This window comes from Oncorhynchus masou, chromosome 22, assembly GCF_036934945.1.
Source record: "Oncorhynchus masou masou isolate Uvic2021 chromosome 22, UVic_Omas_1.1, whole genome shotgun sequence".
Lineage (NCBI taxonomy): Eukaryota > Metazoa > Chordata > Actinopteri > Salmoniformes > Salmonidae > Oncorhynchus > Oncorhynchus masou.
Window position 1 is genome coordinate 13961064 of NC_088233.1, and position 12352 is coordinate 13973415.

Below are 12352 nucleotides of genomic sequence, written 5' to 3' on the forward strand. Positions count from 1 at the left end.
CCACATCATAGCCCACAACATAGCCCACAACATAGCCCACATCATAGCTCACATCATAGCTCACATCATAGCCCACATCATAGCCCACATCATAGCTCACATCATAGCTCATATCATAGCCCACATCATAGCCCACATCATAGTCCACATCATAGCTCACATCATAGCCCACATTATAGCACACATTATAGCCTATATCATAGCCCACATCAGAGCCCACATCATAGCTCACATCATAGCCCACATTATTGCCCATATCATAGCCTATATCATAGCTCACATCATAGCTCACATCATAGCTCATATCATAGCTCACATCATAGCCCACATCATAGCTCACATCATAGCTCACATCATAGCCCACATCATAGCCCACATCATAGCCCACATCAAAGCCCACATTATAGCCCAAATCATAGCCCACATTATAGCCTTCATCATAGCTCACATCATATCCGACATCATAGCCCACATCATAGCTCACATCATAGCCCACATCATAGCCCACATCATAGCTCACATCATAGCTCACATCATAGCCCACAGCATAGCCCACATCATAGCCCACATCATATCCCACATCATAGCCCACATCATAGCCCACATCATAGCCCATATCATAGCCCATATCATAGCCCACATTATAGCCCATATCATAGCCCATATCATAGCCCACATCATAGCCCATATCATAGCCCATATCATAGCCCATTATAGCCCATATCATAGCATCATAGCTCACATCATAGCCCACATTATAGCCTATATCATAGCCCACATCATAGCCCACATCATATCCCACATCATAACTCACATCATAGCCTACATCATAGCTCACATCATAGCCCACATCATAGCCCACATTATAGCCTATATCATAGCCCACATCATAGCCCACAATCATAGCCCAGTCATTAGAGCATTAACATAGCCCACATCATAGCTCACATCATAGCTCACATCATAGCCCACATCATAGCCCACATCATAGCCCCTGAACATCATAGCCCACATCATAGCCAGTCATTATAGCACACATTATAGCCTATATCATAGCCCACATCAGAGCCCACATCATAGCTCACATCAAAGCCCAAATTATTGCCCATATCATAGCCTATATCATAGTTTATATCATAGCCCACATCATAACTCAAATCATAGCCCACATCATAGCCCACATCGTAGCCAATATCATAGCCTATATCATAGTCCACATAATAGCCCACATCATAACCTATATCATAGCTCATATCATAGCCCACATCATAGCCCCCATCATAGCCTATATCATAGCCCACATCATAGCCCATATCATAGCCCACATTATAGCCTATATCATAGCTCATATCATGTCCGACATCATAGCCCACATCATATCTCACATCATAGCCCATATCATAGCTCACATCATAGCCCACATCATAGCCCATATCATAGCCTATATCATAGTTTATATCATATCCCACATCATAGCCTATATCATAGCCCATATCATAGCCCACATCATAGCCCACATCATAACTCACATCATAGCCCACATCATAACTCACATCATAGCCCACATCATAGCCCACATCATAGCCTATATCATAGTCCACACAATAGCCCACATTATAGCCTATATCATAGCCCACATCATAGCCCACATTATAGCCTATATCATAGCTCATATCATGTCCGACATCATAGCTTACATCATAGCCCACATCATAGCCCATATCATAGCCTATATCATAGCCCACATCATAACTCACATCATAGCCCACATCATAACTCACATCTTAGCCTACATCATAGCTCACATCATAGCCCACATCATAGCCTATATCATAGCCCACATTATAGCCTATATCATAGCCCACATTATAGCCCACATCATAGCCCACATCATAACCTATATCATAGCTCATATCATAGCCCACATTATAGCCTATATCATAGCTCATATCATAGCCCACATCATAGCCCACATCATAACCTATATCATAGCTCATATCATAGCCCACATCATAGGCCATATGTCTTTTTTTTTTTTTACAGCTGATTAATTAATTTGTCATATGCTACAACTAGAGTCCGGAGTTGGTTTGTTTAGCTTACTACCAGATCAGAAAAACAATTTCTCCCCCATCACTCTGGGACTTCTGCTACCTCTGAAATCTCCACACAATATTAGAAAACATATCATATTTGAATGATCTCCTTTTGACGTTTTTGGTGGTGGGGATGGGGATGGACTTCCATAGTTTTATGTGGTTCGGGGCAGCTGGCAGCTATTGAGTCAATTTCAGAATGTAACAGGCTGTTACTGCAATTTCAGGTAAAAACTCTATAAAACGAGCCTCAAATATTACAAAAATGTCTATACATTTCAGCTATTTCAAAAACATTGCTCTACTATTACCACATATACTGTAAGAGTGTTGGCTCAACGAGACAATTCTGTTTACACTGCCCTGCTTCAAGGGGGGTAACTGTTGGGCGAGTCTCGTGCTCAACCAGAGGAGGTAGCGGTGGAGATGTAACAAGTACGCACGTTTACATTTGAGTCATCTGTGTAGCCGAAGTGTGACGAGGCTCTTACAAGAGGAATTGTTGGTTGGCTGCTGCCCTTAACAAACAAACTGTGTGTATGTCTCTGTCATATGGAGGGTGTACTCTCTACTCCACGTCAGAATGGAGTGTCTCCGCATGCATGCCTGTGTGTCAGTCAGGGTGAGAGCCAGGGAGAGGGGGGTGGGGTGGGGTGGGGAGGGTGTACTCTCTACTCCACTCTTCAACACCTATAACCTCTGCCCTAGGAGTGAACTCCAGATGGTGAGATAGGAGTCTTGGCAGCTGGCATACCTTTCAGCAGAACATCAACAACCTGTCGGTCCACCTACGCTCTGAACATTCCTTCTCCTAACCCTCAACCTCCTCTTCACCACTTCTTCATCTTCTCTTCCTCTCTTCCCCCTCCTCCACCTTTCCCCCTCTGTACTCACACAAAACCTGTTTAAGCAGAGAAAGCACAAGTCACACAAACATACTAGCACATTGACATACTATACATTAGCTGACTTCTGACCCCAACGACTGGAGGTGTGATTGTGTGTCCTCTTTCTAACATGTTGTTCTCTTAGAATTATTTTCTCGGCCACCTGGCCACCTTAGCATCCTCATTTGATCTTTATAATTGCGCTCGTCAACTTTATTATCCAGAGACTGAACATTAACGAGTAATATACTCGGAAGCGGTGGTGGCTGGTGTGTTTATGGACATATTCAATCTCTCCCTATCTCAGTCTGCTGTCCCCACATGCTTCAAGATGTCCATCAATGTTCCTGTACCCAAGAAAGCAAAGATAACTGAACTAAATGACTATCGCCCCATAGCTCTCACTTCTGTCATTATGAAGTGCTTTGAGAGACTAGTCAAGGATTATATCACCTCTACCTTACCTGTCACACTAGACCCACTTCAATTTGCTTACTGCCCCAATAGGTCCAGAGACAATGCAATCGGCATTGTGCTGCACCATGTCCTATCCAATCTGGACAAGAGGAATACCTATGTAAGAATGCTGTTCATTGACTATAGCTCAGCATTCAACACCATAGTACCCTTCAAGCTCATCATTAAGCTCGAGGCCCTGGGTCTGAACCCGGCCCTGTGCAACTGGGTCCTGGACTACCTGACGGGCCGCCCCCAGGTGGTGAAGGTAGGAAACAACACCTCCACATTGCTGATCCTCAACCACTGGGGCCCCACAAGGGTGCGTGCTCAGCCCCCTCCTGTAATCCCTGTTCACCCATGACTGCGTGGCCATGCACGCCTCCAACTCAATCATCAGGTTTGCAGACAACACAACAGTAGTAGGCTTGATTACCAACAATGACGAGACAGCTTATAGGGAGGAGGTGAGGGCTCTCGTAATGTGGTGCCAGGAAAATAACCTTGGCACCTAAAACCCTCACAAACTTTTACAGATGCACAATTGAGAGCATCATGTCGGGCTGTATCACCGCCTGGTACTTTAACTGCACCGCCCGTAACCGCAAGGCTCTCCAGAAGGAGGTGCGGTCTGACCAACACAACTCCGGTGGCAAACTACTTTCCCTCCAGGACAGCTACAGCATCCGATATCACAGGAGGGCCAAAAAGATCATCAAGGACAGCAACCACCCGAGCCACTGCCTGATCACGGGTGGTGACCACTCTGTTCCACCAGCAGCAGGGTGAATGGGGACGAGAGCAGAAACACCCTTTACATCCTGCAGGAAGTCCCTAACCCCTGACCCCTGACCCCCACGTCCTTTTATATGACCCCTTCACAGCCACCCAGCTTTCCACACCTTTTCCCACACACACAGAAGCAGACGAGTATGCTCGCTCGCGCACACACACACACAAACACTCCACCATCCTTATATACTGTAATGGCCGTAACCCAGGCCTAGTGGCCTATCAGATCGGAACTAAGGGTAACCCCATACTTTCCCCATGAGCAGCCAACACGATAGTCCCAGAGGGCCACTACAAAACATTTTATACCGACTATAATGTTATCCACTTAGCCCTCCATTCACCCACTTTCCGGGGCTTATTAAACGCACATCACCCCATAACGTCCCTATCCTTGTCCTGCTCTCAAGCCCTCTATCTATTATCTACATCCACCTAACATACACAGTTACATATGACAAACAAGACAAATAGGTAGGAGAAAGCAACAGCCCTCCTAGGGAATAGGATTTTGTTGGTGGGAAAGTGAGAGAAGGGGGATTACTGCCCCCTTTGTCTACCACTAATCCCACCACCACCTCAACACCACCATCACCTCACCATCACCATCACCATCGCCTCACCGCTCACCACCAACACCAACACATTTCAATGACGGGTCCACCCCCTCCTATACCCCTCAGATATACTCAATGTGCTCCCTCCCTCCTTCCCTTCCCTTCTCAGACAGCGTGAAATCTGCCCCCTAAAAAGAGGTGGGGGCACTCGTCCGTTACTACCCCCCACTCCTCTCTTCCTCCTTTCATCCATTCTCTCTATTCTCCATGGGTCCGACCTGTTCCTGGGCCCCATAAACCCTTTGTGCAGATCGATAGCCTGCGGCTGGAGGCTAGCCAGACCTGGGTTAGTGAGAGTGAACCAACCACCAAACCCCCTTAGATGAAAAAATGAACCCAGGTTGCTCCGTTCCTGTTACCCAACATGCCCATGTTCATAGAACCCAAGTTCCCATCCCGAACTGACTTACTCTAGATGGCCCTTAGTATTAGTCATTGAATGTTTTTACTCAAGCAGATACTGTATGTTCTGTTTAAAGTAAGCCATCTACACAAACACATCAGTATGTTCTTGTGCCTTGTGACATGGCTGTGTCCGGGACTGGATGGTTGTGGGGGGGGGGGGGGGGCTTGTCCTTGTCCACGGGTACAACTACATTGACCTGCTGACCACTCTCACAAACTGTCCCTTGCTATTTTGGAAGGAATTGATCTTCTCCCACTTCCTTTCGTCATACCTTTCTCCATTGGCACAATCCAACCTCCAGGGCCAGTTAAAATGCAGCTGTCTCGCACAGTCCAGTGTTACCCGCCGTGAGGGGAAGAGGGGGCGGGAGGGGGGGGGGGGTTATGGAGCTGCAGGCGAGAGGAGAGAAACAAGGAAAGTATAAGGCAATATAATTTTTTAGGGGGGAAAGGGCGTCGTTGGATCCCTAAAACAGGTGTTTTCTATACCTCTATCCCTCCCCCTCTCTCTCTATCCCTCACTCTCTCTATCCCTCACTCCCTCTATCCCTCACTCCCTGTCTCTCTATCCCTCCCTCCTTCCCTTTCTCTCTGTCTCTCTATCCCTCCCTCCCTATCTCTGTCTCTCTGTCTCTCCCTACCTCTCTCTCTGTCTTTCTATCCCTACCTCCCTCTCTCTCTGTCTTTCTATCCCTCCCTCCCCTCTCTCTCTGTCTTTCTATCCCTCCCTCCCTCTCTCTCTGTCTTTCTATCGCTCCCTCCCTCTCTCTCTGTCTTTCAATCCCTCAACTCCCTCTCTCTCTGTCTTTCTATCCCTCCCTACTTCTCTCTTTGTCTTTCTATCCCTCCCTCCCCTCTCTCTCTGTCTCTCCCTACCTCTCTCTCTGTCTCTCTATCCCTCCCTCCCCTCTCTCTCTCTGTCTCTCCCTCCCTCTCTCTCTGTCTCTCCATCCCTCCCTCCCTCTCTCTCTGTCTCTCTATCCCTCCCTACCTCTCTTTCTATCCCTCCCTCCCTCTCTCTCTGTCTCTCTATCCCTCCCTCTCTCTGTCTCTCTATCCCTCCCCCTCCCTCTCTCTCTGTCTCTCTTTCCCTCCCTACCTCTCTTTCTATCCCTCCCTCTCTCTCTCTGTCTGTCTCTCTATCCCTCCCTCCCTCCCTCTCTCTCTGTCTCTCTATCCCTCCCTACCTCTCTTTTTATCCCTTCCTCCCTCTCTCTCTGTCTCTCTATCCCTCCCTCCCCCTCTTTCTATCCCTCCCTCCCTCTCTCTCTGTCCCTCCCTCCCTCCCTATCTATCTATCTATCTATCTATCTATCTATCTATCTTTCTATCTATCTATCTATCTATCTATCTATCTATCTATCTATCTATCTCTCTCTCTCTCTCTCTCTCTCTCTCTCTCTCTCTCTCTCTCTCTCTCTCACTATCCCTCCCTCCCTCCCCCTCTCGCTCTGTCTCTCCCTCCCTCTCCCTCTCCCTCTCCCTCCCTTCTCTCTCTCACTCTCTCTATCCCTTCCTCCTTACCCCTCTCACTCGCTGTCTCTCTATCCCTCCCTCCCTGCATCTCTTTCTCCTTCTCTCTATCCTTCTCTCCTTCCCTCTCTCTCTCTGTCTCTCTTTCCCTCCCTCCCTTTCTGTCTCTCTATCTTTCCCTCCCTCCCTCCCTCCCTCCCTCCCTCCCTCCCTCCCTCCCTCCCTCCCTCCCTCCCTATCTGTGTTAAATTGGTAAAACCCTATGGATGGATTTGATCAAATGCATATGAAAAAGACATTAAAAACCCAAATAGAACTTATAAAAAGGTAATTTAAAGAAAATGTACAAGCTCTTGGTGATAGTTGTAGTAGATCCAAGACATCACAACAGGGGCGTTATAAAAAGGATAACTATGGAATTGGTTTCAAATATATATCTTTTTCCTAAAGGCCATTGTCACAGTGGTGCAGTGAAGGTTATATTAATGCATGGCAGGAGTGAGAGAACAGCCCCCCACAGCAAGATAGAGCCCCACAGACCCCGCAGTGACCTCAAACGAGCACAACCAAAAAGTGGAGAGCAAAATAAATAAATAAGAGGGAGGGAGAAATTACATTTGTACTATGTCTTGTAAGCAATTCAATTTTCAGGCTCAGCTTGAGGTCTGGTTGGTTCTCTCTCATTGTTTTCCTTTCTTGGAGGAAGCAGGTTTGAATGTGAAAGCTGAGGAGGCCAGCCCACCATAAAGCAACAGCAGGCTAATGTGGCAAATGTTAGGCTAATGCTAGCTCCACTAAGGCCAGCCCACCATAAAGCAAGAGCAGGCTAACATGGCTAGTGCTAGGCTAATGCTAGCTCCACTGAGGCAAGCCCACCATTCTATTTTTTATTTAACCTTTATTTATCTTGGCAAGTCAGTTAAGAACATCTTCTTATTTTACAATGACAGCCTCCCATAAAGCAGCAACAGCAAGCTAATGTAGTTAACGTTGCTAGGCCTTTTGCTTCTTTACCTCTCCCACCGCGAAAACAATGGAAACTCAACTCTATCCATCGCCACCATATCCAGCTAACTCCTCAGAGTCCATTTGGGGTGGGTTGAACAAAGGCTCAAGGCAATTTAACACCAATGTATTGTGAGAGGGTGGGGATGGAAGGGGTGGTGGGCAGGGGTCATGACTGTACAGGTGGTGGTCAATTTAGCAGGGGCCGTCTGCATTCCAGGGTGAGAGAGGACATGGGGGGGGGGGGACAGAGTGTGTCACTGGTCAAAATCAGCAGAAAGAGGGATGAAAGGTATGGTGAGAGGTAAGAGGGAGGTAAGGGTAGATGAAGGAGTGAGGGTGTTTACACAGGCATAACTTTCAGTCTCCAGGGCCAAAGGAGGGGAAGTTGGGGAGAGGGCGTAAAGAGGGCGTAAAAAGGATTGGGAAATAATATGGTCTAGGTCGGGTTTCATGGTGACCAGAACAGCAATACCCAGGGAGATTGTTTTGTGCAGCAATCCTAGAGCCTACAGCAGTGAGTTTGTTCGTCCCTTAGTTTGAGAGGTTCTCTTTGGAAACACTGACTGTAGCAAGATTTTGGACTCCACTAACTTAACTGAAAAACAGTTTGATAATAGCAGGTGGCATTTTAGTAGTTGAACAGAAAAACATCAGATATAAAAGTTAAATTCAATCAAGTATTATCCATCCAGCACATAAAAAATAAGTCAATAAAATCTTTGCTTAGAGCAACAGATGGATCAGCCCACATATGTCCTTTTACCGGATGTGATTTGATAGCGTCATCTGGAGAATATGCACTCACATGTAACTCTATTTCAATATCCCCCTGACTCGATCTATAGTGAAATGAAAGGTTTCTTCACACAATACAGGCTGGGACATGTACCCTGGCATCAATAATCCCTGTCAAAAAGAGATCCCTATGAATAAACCAATGCTTCTTTTTCATGTCACTGTAACCAACATGTTATCCGAGAGAGGCCTCTTTCTGTCTGTCAGCGTTTAGCCGTAGGATGCGGCGTTTAGCCGTAGGATAGCAGTTTAACATGTCTGGATTCAGGCGGAAGAGAGAGAGAGAGAGAGAGAGGCGAGTGCTTGACACAATGGCGATATTGATTTCAGGACGCTTCCTGTTCTTAGCTTTCACCTCTGTGTCAATCCCATACAGAGAACCCAGAGGCCCACAGAGGAGTTGAGTCTGAAATTGCATCCTATTCCATGTCCACCTTCCTAATATTGAGTTGCAACCCCCCCCTCCCTTTGCCCTCAGAACAGCCTCAAATTATTGAGGCATGCTCTAGCGTTTCACAATGATGCTGGCCCATGTTGACTCCAATGCTTCCCAAAGTTGTGTCAAGTTAGCTGGATGCCCTTTGGGTGGTGGATCGTTTTTGATACGCACAGGAAACTGTTGAGCATGAAAAACCCAGCAGCATTGCAGTTTTTGACACAAATTGGTACACCTGGCTCCTACTACCATACACATTTCAAAGGCACTTAAATCTGTTGGCTTGCCCATTCACCCTCTGAATGGCATACACACACAATTCATGTCTCAATTGTCACAAGGCTTAAAAATCCTTATTTAACATGTCTCCACTGATTGAAGTGGATTTAACAAGTGACATCAATAAGGGATCAAAGCCTTCACCTGGATTCACCTGTATGTCATGGGAAGAGCAGGTGTTCTTAATGTTTTGTCTACTCATTGGGCTCTGGTCAATGCACTGTATAGGAAATTGGATGCCATTTTCCATTAGGGATGGACACAGGAATTCAAAGCCTCACTTTTACATGTCAGACCATGCCTCTTTTACTTCACATTGCAAATATGTTGTTCAGAGTTTACCTGTTTTTCCCCAAGTTGTTCCCCTTCTGTAGGAGGAACAGCATCTCGCCATCCTAACCCTAACCCTAACCCTAAGTAAATATTGGATGGGTGAAATGCTGCTTTTGGAGCATAAGCCATCCATTTGAGAAGTACCCTCCATCCTCCATCCATCGCTTGGTGGACTAGAAAGTATCAAGGCTTTGGTTAAACCAAACTTTGCTTTCACAGCCTTTTCTCTACTGATCTAAAACGTTGCTTTCATAAACAAAACAAAACACGAAGTGTCAGAGCAGGAGGGGAATGAGAGTGAGAAAGAGAGAGAAAGAGAGAGAGAATTAAATCATGTACCACCATGCTCATGCGTACCAGCCTGTAAGAAAAAACTGACATTTGAGAGGATTAAAAAAATACAAAATAAAAGAGTGGGAGTGAGAGAGAGAGAGAGAGAGAGAGAGAGAGAGAGAGAGAGAGAGAGAGAGAGAGAGAGAGAGAAAGGGTAAAAGTATGAGAGAGGTGAGAGGGCATCTGTTCTCAGGCCCAGCTCTACAGAGAAAGTGAGAAAACATTACATTACAGACACTGAAATATTTAAAAGACTCCATCAGCCCCCAGTCCTTATCAACCTCCTCTGCTCCAGCATCCAGAGTGGCCCCACTATTCATTAATGGGACTTCATATAACTGAGGCTGCCTTTCCTCAGCTCAGGGAATTGTACTGTGTAAGGCAGCCTTATTCATGTGAGTACATGTGAGGATATGTGGGGGTGGAAGGAGGGCTGAGGATGTTACTGTGTTGTAACTTGAGTGCAGATATTCATCAGAAAAACATAGGTAAGTATCAAATCCCTGGTGTGCACACATTAAGAATTCTGATTTGATGTTTGTTTCTTTACTGTTGGCATAGTAACTACACAGTGTGGTGAGTCAAAATATTGCAGCAAAATATATTTTCCTGAGGCTGCGCTCCAAATGCGAAGTAGACAGCCCTCAGCCCTAAACCATCAGCCCTTGAATTACGTTTTACATTGTCACATCTGAGTGTACCTTAAATGTCCCTTGTCAAAGCGAGGGATAGTTAGCCTAATTTTGCCTAAAAACAAACAACGTAAAGCTATTGATGTACCTAGCAAGGAAACATAGCTAGCTCTCCTGTCAGATAGCTAGCTACAGTTACCTATATCTGGCTAGCTAGTTTTATAGTTTGGTAATTTATTCCAATACATTTCATAATTACAAAAAAATATGTTTATGAAGCCAGCTAGCTACGTTTTTTAGGCTCCTCACTATAAGTCTGAGCGTCATTACTATTTTCCAATGGTAAAATCAAGGTCATCTATACATATTGTTTAGCTAACTAGAAAGCTAGTGTTGTAATTTTGTCTCAAATGCCAAAAATGCAGCCTTGTTGATTGAATTTGACACTTCGCAGCCACCAGAGTTTGAAACGTGACTACAATTGGAATTGAATTGTTCACTCGTTCCCTCTAAATAAATCAAGGGCTGAGGTGGCAACGTTTGTGAATTGGACCACCACTTAAGATGGCAGTCAAACTGCATCCAGTTTCGACTGGGATTCCCCCGACGGAAAGTGGCTAGCGTGAGGGCTAAGGGTATAAATAATATTGCGTTTGGACTGCAGCCTGAGTCTGACTGCCTTAACCACTTACTTCCTGTTCCTGTTCATCACCATGCCAACGGCCTGGAGTGGGCGGAGTGAAATGACAGATAGACACACAGAAAGAAAGACTGACAGAGACAGACAGATTTGGACACTGAGATTGGCACCAGCATGGATTTCTATCAAAATAGCATATGAAGAGATACAGAAAGAGAAAGATGGAGGAAAGGATAGAAAGATTGAGGGTGGGAAAGATAAATGGATTGCTGAAGACAGAGAAAATATGGGAAGACAAAAATAAATGGCACTGTAGATGGAAACAGAGAGTCATTGGAAGAAACAAGATGAGACAGAGACACACACAGCGAGAGACACAGAGAGAGAGAGAGAGAGAGAGAGAGGCAGACAGAGAGAGACAGACAACGAGAGAACGAGAGAGAAGTGAAAAAAAGGAGTGAATAGGAGCGTTAGTTACATTAGTGAGTAAGAGGCTGGTCTAACAGCAGATCTGTTGAAGGGTGTGTGGGCGCTACTTCACTGTGATGTGTTATTTATAACCCGCTTTTAAAATGGAGATGATAATGGCTATTTAAACTCCTGTTCAGCCAAGCTCTCCGCATGGGACTGATAGAGACACAGGAGGTGATTCACAATCACATCACAGTTGGAACTCACGTTTTGTCAACCACCGCTACCTCTCTTCCCCTCTCCCTGCCTCTTTCTCCACCTCACTCCACCTCACTCCAAATCTGTTTCTCTCCATGTAAAAAGAAAAGGATTGTCCTTGGCAGCTCAGGGATGCTTCATAGTGACTCAGGTAGAGATGTTAATCCAAGGTGTTTGCAGGCTGTTTCTTTGAGCCAAAAATAAGTTTTGTTTTGTTAATCATGGTAGATTACTAACCTTTACATTGTAGTCATTTAGCAGACGCTCTTATCCAGAGCGACTTACAGTTTGTGCATTCCAGTGGTGACCCGTCATTCAGGGCAGGTGGGGCAGAGCCGTGTTACATATCAGTTTGCAAACAATGTAAAAAAATACATTAATATGAGTTAATAAAGCCGCATACAAACACAGTCTTTTTTTTTGCTTTCTTGAGTAAGGCAGCTACAAAATGCAAGTGTTTCAGTCTCGCTCAGTGCTTTCTGTGGAGATGGGGCAAGCCAG